The sequence below is a fragment of the Rattus rattus genome, chromosome 3 (genome assembly GCF_011064425.1).
Source record: "Rattus rattus isolate New Zealand chromosome 3, Rrattus_CSIRO_v1, whole genome shotgun sequence".
NCBI lineage: Eukaryota > Metazoa > Chordata > Mammalia > Rodentia > Muridae > Rattus > Rattus rattus.
The window spans coordinates 206,299,893-206,312,453 of NC_046156.1; the positions used below are offsets into that span (position 1 = coordinate 206,299,893).

Genomic DNA, 12,561 nt, shown 5'->3' on the forward strand with positions numbered 1-12,561 from the left:
AATATAATATGCATTCATCATTTTAAATGACTGATCAATGACTTAAGTGCAAATTCATTAACTTTTATCTAACCAATAACCACATTGTCGTACTAGTAGTATATTGTTAAAGAATTTAGGCATCTTTCATGGAAATTTATTATTGTAAAACAAAACAAAGAACCAAACCCACTAGTAATTCCATGTGGTATTGTAGGCACCTGCCAAGTAGAAGGAAAAAATGAAGACTAAGAGGGCTTGGATCTCAAGTAGCTTTAGGAGAGAATGTTTGTGTTCCTTGCCATATCTTTACATTCTTCAGTGATATGTTTATCCATGTCATCAGTCTTTCTGGCGGGAATTAAATGGTGGAAGGAAGGTAAAGGCTTATCATGATGAATCCTGTCCATACACTGCCATGTTGATTGCCCAGGTTGGTCACTACTCAGCATATCAAATGCTGGGCTAAAAGAGCAAGGTGGACCAAGAACCCTGGACTTGGAACACAGTTGGCCTTCAGAGATTTTCATAGATCAGTAAGGACTGAACATGTTATCCCCATCTTTTCAGACAGCACATGCAAGACGCAGGGTGATGTGGTTGCTGTCTATGAGCAGGGGTTCTCAGATCATTCTTTTAATAAATTGCTTATGTAAGAAGAGAAAGAAGGAAAGAAAGAAAGAAAGAAAGAAAGAAAGAAAGAAAGAAAGAGAGAGAGAGAGAACAAAAAAGAAGGGGAAGTAGAAGAAAGAGAATGCAAGATGATTATCGAAACATAATATTATATGGAGGCTGTGGAAGGTTTTCTTAAAGTTTCAAAAGACAGAGGCCAAGGTTATGTGGAACTCACTGTCTATGGATACTTTAGTTATATATGCTGTCTTCCTTGTTTAGTCTAACTTATAACAATATATATCTTTATATATGTGTGTGTGTATCTCAATTGTAACAGTTTTACTCTAGCAAGCTATTTCAAGCCTTGTTTCTAATATTGTTTTCATGAAAGATGGGTTGAGATTTGAATGTTAAATCTGCAAGTTTTTCTGCTTTATGTGAGAGTTAATTGTTGTCTTCTCACTATGAAAGAGCACTTGATGGAGGTTTTAGCAATCACACAGAGCTTAAGCAAACGCAAAGGTGCACAAACCGTTCCTGCAGTACAAATGGAGCCAGAAATAGAGAAGAGGGACATTCCTGCCTCAGAAATGATGTGTTAAAAGGGTGTGCGTCTTAGTATTTATCATTCACCACCACCCTGGGGAAGGATATTCCATTACACTGCTCTCAAGTCCATTGAATAGTAATGCCGTAAATCATCAGTGTGTTGTTACAAACCGTTTTTCATTGATTTTTGGTTTGTAAAAGATATTTATCATGCTTCACTGTGTGAAGGACATTGAAAACATAAGAATTATGTTTTATTCAGCCCTAGTGGACCTGTCACTGCAGATAGCTTTTCTTTATATTCAGAGTCATTGGAACCCTAGAATAAAATAATTTGCAAGGATTAGAGAACTGTCCATCCAGCACGGAGCACAAGAAAAAAATCTGAGTATGTGGTAGTTCTGAGGCCTGCAGATAGTTGTGCACTTGGGAACTGTGAGTCAAGCATGGAAGATAAGCAGACAACAGCCACTGAAGCCTTACCACTTAGGCAGGAAAAAGCTTTAGACTCTTAAGTCAGAATTAGCAGTCTGATTTGAAACAAGCTTGAAAAGGTAGAGACAAGCAAAGAACTGAGAGTGACAGGAAGAACAGTTAGACTGTGGTCCCAGTCCTGCACATGGCATGGACTAGAAATGACCCTAAGAGAGGCCACGGAGATAGAGGGAAACACAGAGACTTGAAGTCCGTAGGATGTAGGATTGACAAACATACATGATTGAAAACTTGCAGTAACATAACAGAAGAAGGGTACACTACAGACTAATTTGGGTTCTTTTTTGGCCAGAGGTTTTTGGTTACCAGAGCAGTAGGTTTCTGGGGTGATGGACAGTTCAGTTTCAGATATCAATTTGTGCATGCTCTGGGACATATGAATGGAGACGCTCCGATGATCTAACCTCATGATACAGATTTGGCAGTTCTCAGTGTGCTGCTAGAAGGATACTCTCCAGAGTACTTGGGATCCCTGACAGAGAATAGAGAGGAAGAAGAGGAGTTGAAAACAAGAACACAGGCAGCCATTAAAGACTGATCCCAAAATAGCAGTCTTCAAGGGGCACTGATAAGGAGCAGTGCAGGATAAATGCCAGGCTAGTGAGGTGTCACTGAAGCCAAGGCAATGCACATAAAACAAACATGGTGACATGCCATCTGCTTTGAACTGTAGGGTTCATCATGTACTTTGCTCAGACTATTTCAGTGGAGAATGTAGAGGATGGGGTAGGGCAGAAACTTATCTTGAAAGTATGAGGGGTGGGGTACAATTCAGCAGAATATTTTGGAGAGATATGTTACTAGAGAACCCTGTGAGGTTAAGGTGTGATGAGACTTAAATTGGTTACATGTTTACTATATTCTGTTTCTAAGCATGAATTTAATTTATTCCCTCTGTTACTAAATTTTGTCTGCTATAATTCTTATGACAAAAATAACAAAAAAAAAAGTATGCTAGGGTGGGATAGCTTCTGTGGATACACTCTGTAGGAATTTACTACAACCACAGACTGTCTTTCTGTTTGCATTATTCATAGAGAACATGAGAGACTCAAGTCATATTAATGGCTGTGTAAGAATAAGGCTGGTCTAACAATGTCCACTTACCTCTGGTAAAGGGAATTTATGAGATGTAAATAGAGCAGCTGAGGTGATGGGTTATTTAAGAAAAGAAGCTGGAAAGGAAAAGCATAGTATCAGTCTTTAATTAATAAAGTTCCCAGAGGAGTGTGTGAGGCAGAAATCTGAGGCATCGGAAATTAGAGGCAAAGTCTTGTCACTAACATAGAAAAGCATTAGGAGAGTGGTGAGGGAGAGCAATGTCTGAAGCAAGCTTATCAGCAGCAGTGAGATTTGTCCCAAGAGAACTGGTGGTTACCGGTACACTCGTGCCGTTTCCTCAGCGGCCCATTTCCTCATTTGGAGATCTCTGAAGTCTGGTGTTTAGCTTGATTACAGTTGGAAGGAGTCATTGTTGAGATGGTTGTTAAGCGTGTGGTTAGAATTTGTTATATTACCACAACTAACGCCAAGTAACACTGGTTTGAGGGAAATAGAGATTGTGGGAGCCATTTCTACAGTAGTGAGTAGAATGCAGAGGGTTGGTAATGAGCCGAGTGATAACCAACACACTCCATGTCGACTCAACACACAATGTCCGCCTGTGCACATTGAAGTCCATATGAAATGGCAGAAGAAACTTCTTTCTCCTAACGAACATAGAACAAGAGCCAACTGTTTTTTTTTCCCTCAGTGAAAATGAACTCATGTTTACTTCTACATGAAAAAGCACCATGTTAAATTCTTCATGTATTTTCATGTTACAATTTTTAAAAGAATATGCAGAATGATTGAATGATCTAACACCCAAATAAGCCTAGGGCTAAATTATTAAATTGCCACTAAAAATTATTATTATAAAATGGTACAAGAAACTGAAGGTGCTTAATAAAAGAATTTAGTTCATATATACAAATTAACCATCATTTTGAAGATTCATTTTTTTTGTACTGAATTCCATGTTGTTTTCATTTTCTATTTCTGTGATCTGAATTGTTTTATTCTGTTAAATTTCAATGTTAGTTTTTGATCGCTAATATGGTAGTATTAAATCAGGCCTAAAATATGTCTTCAGGGGTGGAATTAATGCCCTAAACAGAGGAGCCTGAAAGATCTATTAGTTGGCTATCTTGTCACCATTTGAGGACACAGTTGAAAGCTGTCTTTTGTGAGATAAAGCCCTTGCCACTGAACGTGCTGGTCCTTCAGTGTAGACTTCTTAGCAGTATGAGCAATGTGTCTCTTGCTTATAAATTAGTAGTTTGAAGTATTTTGCTACGGTTGCCTGTATACACAAAGACAAGTGTCTTACTTCGTTATGACATATAGCTTCATAGCGTCATATAGCTTCTTGTCAGAATAGTTAGTGCTTTCTATTATCCATCCTTACAGCAGAAACCAAGTGTCGTTATAATCCTGATCCTTCAGATGTAACCTGTTTCATTTCTCTGGGAGTTTTTAGAATATACTTTTTGTTCCAAGTGTTCCGAAATTTAGTAATTATGTTCATATGAATTCCCTTCTAATACGATTTACTTTGGTTCAAGATTATGCTTTTAAAATTACAATTTGAAATAATCAGCTCATCCTTATAATTACCTTTAAAATTCCATAAGCCTCTATTTTGTTTCTTTTTGGCTGACTGCACTATGTGAATTTTACACCTTGTGTAGGAACTCTCAATTATATTGAAGTCCCTTGGGTTTCCCTTATACCAGTCTATGAAGATATAAGATTAAATCCTATCAAATCCTTACAGCCCTGCCTCAGTGAATTCTGCTCCATTTCCATCTCCTTCTATTGTTTGTGCCCTTGTGTGTCTCTATTTCTTTGGCAGTGACTGTTCCTGTGTGAGTATACACGCTGTGCTTTGGCTCTTGCAGACAGGAAATGAGAGTCAACTTGAGGTCTAGCATTCTCTGTGGATTAGACTGGGCCCCGTGGCAAAAGCCACGTAATCATGGATGTCACCTTCCTTGAATATCATTCCATGTCTATTTCTTTCCTTTGCCCAGCACTGGAAACAGGTGTGACTGGTTTTGGTTGTTTTGTTTGTAGTTTTTATTTAATCCCAAAGTTTATAATCACAGCAGGAGACTCGTTAAGTGCAGTTTAGCGTAGCCTGAACTGCAGCATCTAAGAGCCAGCCTTTCCAAAGATATTCTTGGCAAGAGAACTCCATTAACTACATGGTCACTATTTATTATGCTCCGTAGTTTTCTCAACCTTGTCAAAAGGAAGGTGTTTGTTGAAATGTCTGTGTCTGCCAAGGTGTTCATTTGTTTTCTTTCCTCTAGGTGACCTAGGGCATGTGACAATTAAGAGTACTAGTTTTTAAACTGCCCTTAGGTAATTACAATGTAAATATTTTGTTTCTGAAAAGTTTGTACTATCTGTGCAATGGTGTCTAATATTTATGTGCTTTTATCAAGTAAATGTAGTTCAATCCTGACAGTGGCACAGTTCGTGTTTTAGTTTCATATAGGGAGGAGCCAAATTTTTAGTGTGTGTGTGTGTGTGTGTGTGTGTGTGTGTGTTTGTGTGTGTTTTATACTGTATAAACTTTTTTTCTAGAAAATATCATTACTAGAAAAATTGTTCTTTAACAGAGTAAACTAGTTGATTTCAGAGAAAAAAATGGTCATTGGCATTGTATACTGTGCACTGTAAAGTTATACTCTTGAAATACCTCATAATTTGGTATTTCAATACATTACATAACTTTTGCCCAGTGTTTGCTGTTTCACAGCTTCTGTGAGAAACAGAAGCTTTGCACCAGAAGCACCAGAAGCAGTGATTGCATTCCTAGGAGGTTTCTCCTCTGGTATTATCTGTCACTCTGGAAGGCTACTGTGTTAAAGTAATCAACCTTGTTCAAAAGGCATATCAAATTCTGAGTAAGGAAAGTAAGCATTCACACCCTGTCCTCTCAGCGTGCGTGTGTGTGTGTGTGTGTGTGTGTGTGTGTGCGCGTGTGCGCACACACATGCACACACTTATTGTTTATTTAGGTTCCTGTTCTTTTATAGGCAATTATAAAATACTGAGAAATCCTTTGATGCTGCTCTTGAATCTCTAGTAAAATATACCCACATGATGTTCAGAACACAGAGTCTACAGGAGATTATTCAGGACCCCAGTACAGTAGGCCTTGTAGAGTAGAAATCCTTACATTGGCCACATAGCATACAGTCATTTTGACATTGCCACCATCATAAGAGTAAGGAGACTGTTGCACCCATGTTTATTCTCACAAACCTTCTATAGTGTTGTGGGACAGTGTGAGTCAGAAATAAGGAATGGCCAAGTTAACTAAGGACATAAAAATAATTGTTTGCTTTGAAACAGCGCCTTATTTTTCATCCAAGCAGACCTGAATTTACCCTGTAACCAAGATGCTGTGGAAGTCATAGAAATTTAACAGTTTCCTGGCCTCAGCCTTCCCTGTACTGGCATTTCAGGTATGAGCCTACACTGATTATTCAGTTATAGTGTGACAAGGAAATGCAGGCCACAGGACAGCTTGCTTGTTAGCTATAATACTTTTGGAAAATGATCCATTCTGTGGGGTCTGGTTTAATCCACCATTAGCGCCCTTGTGTGTTTATGATATGGTGGCCTTGTTGGTCAGTGGCAGAGAGTAGGAGGTCCCTGATAGGAGGAAGTAGGTAATTGGTAAGCATACCCTGGAACATGTATCTTGTCTCAGGCTGTCTGCTCCTGTCCATTCTGGCAGCAAAACTCCACCCATGCTCTCCACCATGATGAGCTGTTTTACTGTAGACCAAGAAGCTGAGGAGGTGCTGTGGAGTCTCAGACTAGGAAGCAATGGAATCAATGACCAGAGACGCAAGCCTCTGAAATTGTGAACTAAAGTAAATCATTGCTCCTTGTAAAGGTTTGCTTGGGAATTTATGACTTTCATTAAATATGACTAACAAGTTACAAAACCTAATGTTTCATTAAGAATGGAGGAAATCATTATTACAGCCCTCTATATCCATAAATAAAAACAAAGCCTTCCTAACATCAGGCTTTCTTTCTGGGTATTTGGTGACTGTGGCATGAAAAGTAACTGATTACATGTGGGCATGCCTCCTTTCTTGTGTCTTTAAAATCTTACTTTGTCTACTCATCGGGACTCACTGGAGATGCTTGTTGTTGCTTTTGCCCAGCTTTTGGCTGTGCCAGGTACAAAGCAGCTCATTGCTGCCTCTCACGTCTCTCACTGACCTCTCTGTCCTCTCACCACTTTTATTCACTCTTGTTCTCCAGGGTGGTGCTTGACGGAGAGTCCTCCTTCCTCAGTTAATTGTCTCTAAGCATCCTCATTTATGTCCTCAATCCTACACCTCACTAAAGACCTGATATTCTCCTAATCCAATCAAATCCTACTGGAGGTTAGCATCCCAGTGCATGGGCTTCACCTTCATGGATGCCACCAACCCAGAGCTGAAAAGAATGGAAAACATTTCATCTGAATTAAACCTTTTTTCTCTAATTAATAGAGCACACCGTCTTCTTCCATCCTTTTATATTTGGTTGAGTCTTGTAACAAGGGATGATGTTAAGTATGTAAAGAACATGTGTCATGCACACACACACTCTGATATACGCTGCTTGGTGTCTAAGAGTGGTTGACTGTTGTTTGTAAGTCACACAGCAAAGTACTCATTAGTATAGAAGCATTGCAAATCAATGAAGTCCAAAGCAAACCATACTTAGCACTTTAAAATAGCCATTTTATTAGCCTCGATGGCAGAGAAGAACAGGGCATGTTTCAGGCTTAGAACCTAGTGCTTGGCATAGGACCACCTACATGTGAATTAGCAAGATTTACTTCATTTTGTTTTGGTAATTACTGTACCTGATTTTTATTTTTTATTTCACTGACATAAAAATAAAAAATGTTGGGGATATGCTCATCAAAACTCGGTGTGAAACAATAATAAAAAATTTAAATTATTATTTGAAGTCTTCATACACTATCCTGATTCTACTCTTTCTCCTGCCCCTACTTTCCTCAGAATTTCCATCTCCCTGCCCGCCATAGTTCATGTTCTTTCTTAGTCTGAAAAAAAAATCAAAAACAAAAAGCACACAGAAAACATGGAATGTATTTTGTTTGTCCATCTACTCCTGGGCATCAGTTGGCTTTTTGGTTAAGAATAGGTGTGGTTGTTACAGGTATGTGCTTTAGGGCCTATCAAAAGTTACATATATGTGTTTATGTGTATCTGTGTACGTATACAAAATTGTATTTTTCCATTGGAACTTCATGCTTGTAAACAATGTATAAGGTCTCACTATGTAGTCCTGGCTCTCCTGGAAGTCACTATGTAGACCAGACCTGTCTTGAACTTTCAGAGATCCTTCTGCTGCTACTTCCTTGGTATTGGGGTTAAAGACATGAACCATAATGGCCTTTAAAACCGCAAGGCCCTGGGTTCGGTCCCCAGCTCCGAAAAAAAAAAAAAAAAAAAAAAAAGAAATAAAAAACATAATTTGATCAGAGGTTTTATTGCCAGCTTGGACTAGACCAACTAAAAAAAATTAAATTAATGCAACAATGTAGGATAGGTTTGTGTGTACTTTTTTATGTTCTCTCCTCTAGTAAGATAGAAATAAATAGTCTTCTCCTGGAAGCTGAGGTGTGGAACCCTGTGTCTTTGTTCACACCTCTGCATATGCAAATGTTCACTGGGAAGCCTCTTTGGTCTGTTTCCTGGCCTGGGGCTCCTGTTATACTATCTAGACATAATCTTCCAGGGTCTCCTTTCCCCTATCCTGTTGTTACCCTGTGTCATGTAGATCCTGCAGCTTAGGATCAGCAGGGTCTCCCCTGTCATACACACTCCCGCAGGTCACAGATTGGGAGGTCTCCTACTCACAGCCCTAGACCTGGGTCCAGGCAGGAGCTGAGCTGGTAAGCCCACTCGCTCTCCTGTCCGTATACTCCTGGGGCTGGCTCTCCAGCTCTGCCTCAGACCAGCTCACCCAGGAGACCACTGGCAGGGTCTCCCCTGCTCTCACAGCGCTCCCCTGCATGGTGGCCGCCAAGGCCAGCTCTATTGTGCCGCCCAGGGGAGGTACAGGACCTGTTCTGAGTGCTGTGGTTGAAGAAGAGCAGGCATACCTCTCCTCTCTCCTGGCCTCCAGGCACTCTCTCCCTCATCAGCCTCAGCCCTTGGGAGAGCAGGGCCTGCACCTTGCCTGGGAGCACAGTAAAAGTGGTGGCAGGTTTGCAGGTGAGACTGGAGAGCTCGCCCCACTGCGGTCTGCTGGCATGACAGGGGCAAGGGAGAGATGACTTCTCCCCAGTTTTCCTGTGCTCACGGTCATTGTGAAAATAAGTTTGAAGTAGAGCTAAACCAATGGAGGATTTTCCTCTCAGGCCCCAGAGGAGGAGGCTTTTAGGAAATCCCAACCCCGAACTTTTGGCCAAATCTGTAATGGTGTGCGCAGCCGCAGATGGTGAAAAAAGAACTTTTCCCTGCTGAGCGCTGCGCACAGGTGAAACACCGACCTTCCCGTTGAGAAAACAGACAAGGATAATATGGACGCTGATGGGAAGTCCTATCTTTGGATTTCATACTCAGATACCTGAATCTGAATATACGGTATATACTTTAGAGCAACAGAAACTGGTGAAGGCAATCCATTGCAAGGAATTGCTAACTCTGAAGGAAAAATGATGCTTACATATTATTATTAATAGTATAATTAATTAAAAGCAAGATTTTTTCATTTGAAGAAAGAGAACACGATGCTGAGATAGATGTTAGCGGTGGATCTCAGAGAATGAAGGATGAATCTGGGTCAAATACACTGTATTCATATGATATAATTTTAAAAATATTTCTTAATATTTGAATGTTATTTTGACAAAAATAATTTAGTATTATTTTTTCCTTTTCTCTTGAGACAGACAGTATAGGACTTGGACTTTTTCTAATCTCTGCATTAGTATAGTACAGATTTCCTTATTCAAGATCAAAGTGTGGGTATGTTTTCTATACACAGCATTTTGAAAGTTTCATGTGATAAAAACCTTTCTTCTCTAAAAATTTACATCTTTTTTAACACACTGACAGCTGTAATATGCATAGGAAGCCAGGTATCTTTGTGGATATGTGGTATGTTGACAGTGTCATCTGCTTAAAAGTGAAGGAAGTTTAGTTTTTTCTTTTAATTGTATCCCCTTTAATTTTCAGGATGTTTATACTCAGAGAAGCTTCAAAAGGTCCATGTTCAAATTTAATTCCAGTTTATATGCTTTTTTTTAAATTTAATTTTATCTTTTTACTTATTCCCTGTACTTCCCACTCACTGTCACCCTCCTGGTCACCCTCTACCTCAATCCTTCACCCATCCCCCTGCTCCCTTTCTACTCTGGGTAGGGGACCCCTGGATATCCCCCAACCTTGGCACGTCAGCTCTCTGTGAGACTAGGCATTTTCTCTCCCACTGAGGCCCCCCTAGAACATATCTCAAGTACAGGCAACAGCTTTTGGGATAGTCCCTGCTCCAGGACCCACATTTAGACCAAGCTGCACATTTGCTATATATGTGTGGGGAGACCTAGGTCTGGTCCCTGTATGTTCTTTGGTTGGTGTTTCAGTCTCTTGAGAGACCCTAGGGTCCAGGTCAGTTGATTCTGTTGGTTTTACTGTGCAGATCCTGTCCCCGTGAGACCTGCAATGTCTCTTATTCTTTCATGAGTCCCCGTGCTCCATCCACTGTTTGGCTGTGGGTGTCTGTATCTGTTTGAGTCAGCTGCTGGGTGGAACTTCTCAAAGGACAGCCATGCTAGGGAGTGGTGCTTGCCCATGGCATGGGTCTTAAGTAGGGCTGGTTATTGGTTGGCCGTTCCCTCGGTTTCTGCTTCGTTCCCTGTGCCTGCATTTCTTGTAGACAGCATACATTCCTGGTGGGAAGTTTGGTGGCTGGGCCGGTGTCTCTATTGCTCTGCTGTGGTTCCTGCCTGGCAACAGGGGTTGGCCTCTTCAGGTTCCATATCCCAGTGTTTGAATCCCAGCTAAGGTCACCCACACTGATTCTTGGGCGCTTTGCTTATCCTAGGTTTCTGTCTCGTTATGGACATGGCCCCTACCGCCTCGACCCTGTCAGTTGCAGATTTCCATTCATTTTCATGCCCATCTCCCCTGTCCTTCCCCACACCTGATTCTGAAGCCCCGTTCCCTTCCCCATACTCCTCCTTCCATTTCCCTCCCCCTCTGCCTCTTATGTCCATATATACTCCTCATGCCATTAAAATTTAATTGATCTTTTATCTTTGTTACATAGACTTATCGTGGATTTCAAATGCCCTTGATCTCAGATTAAAAGTTTAAAATTAGTAATTAAATTAGGCACAGTGGTGTTAAATAATTTAGTCATACTGAATTTCTACTCTATCCAACTATGTTTTTGTTAAATATATCTTAAATTGATTAATCCAAGTTATGAGTTCCTCTCAAATGGGTATAATCATTGAAATCAAGGAAATAGCATTTGTCCGATACCTCTTTACTTTAAGAGCCAATAAAAGTTGAGATAAAATAAAGAATTAAGTGAATATTATGACCAGTTTTGGCTTAAAAACACATATTTTATGGTTGGAAAAGTAATACTTAATGCTCTAAAATGTGTTTGTAATCTCAGGGAGTATAAATATTTGTTTTGGTTTCATTTTCCCTTGCTGTGATGAAATGCCCTGCATACATGCTGAGCTGGGCTCTCTCTCAGGTACCCCAACAGTGGATGGCTTTGCTCACCTCAGTGGACTTAGTCGTGATCATCTCCCTAGACATATCCCAGTCCAGTCCCATCTAGGTCCTTGACACATTCTTCCCAGGTGCTGGCTGATTGTGCTAAGTTGACTGTTGAAAACAACCGTCACAACGTTCATGTTTATTTATATATTAACTGAGGATACACGTTTCTCGGCATCTAAGATTCATATTTTAAGCCTTTTGTCTTAGTCTCCATGATGTTAAACCATCTTTTACCCATATGTTTCAGCTGAACACATTTATTTTATTTTTTGGTCCACCACCCTGAACACGTTTATATACAGGCATGTACTTTACAGCGTTGTATATGTAACTGATGCTACATTAAAGGAAGTTACTAAATTACTCGTCTGTTGCCATATAGAAAATAGGTTTTGGGTAGCTTGGTTTCATTTGTTTGTCTCTTCTACAAATTGAGTGATTGGTTTTGTCTCAAAATTTTAAGCCTGAGAAGTGAAACATTTTGGAAATATTTTCCTTAAATACTTAACATACTAGAAATAGTGATCTAGAGGCAAAAACTGAAAATAAACCCCACACAAGCGACTCATAGTGGAGATGGTATTGACTTGTTTAGATAGACAGATAGATGATAGATAGACAGACAACTAGTGTATGCTCCTTTGAGATCCATAACTACCACATGCATTGTAATACTTCATTTTGAAATTCCCTCTTAAAATTATTTTAAGATTCTCACCTCTTGCAAATGTATTCAAGTTGTCATTTGGTAATTATTATTATTATTATTATTATTATTATTATTATTATTACTACTACTACTACTACTATTAGCAAATCATACTCTTTACATAAAAAACTTGTAGTTTTCACAGTTTGTCAGTTTCTTAAAACTCTACTTTTAACTATTATTGGAAATTCAACTATTTATGTTTTAACTATTCCCAGTATTGAATATTTCTTTATCAGTAGCTCATATATGATTTATTCCAATGATTATAGTAAGATACTTCCATTCATCTTAATGAGTTAAAAGTTCTCGTGTGTAACCCGTTCCCTTCCTCTGAGTGGGTTAACGTACACTTAGGCTTTTGTAAACACATGGTGT

At 39.6% G+C, this 12,561-nt stretch overlaps 1 protein-coding gene across 1 annotated transcript in view; it reads left to right on the top strand.

Annotated features, from left to right (window-relative positions):
* The window catches only part of Xrcc4 (X-ray repair cross complementing 4), a 214,916-nt gene that overhangs the window by 74,551 nt on the left and 127,804 nt on the right, over nucleotides 1-12,561 (top strand). The gene's annotated exons all lie outside the window — the stretch shown is intronic.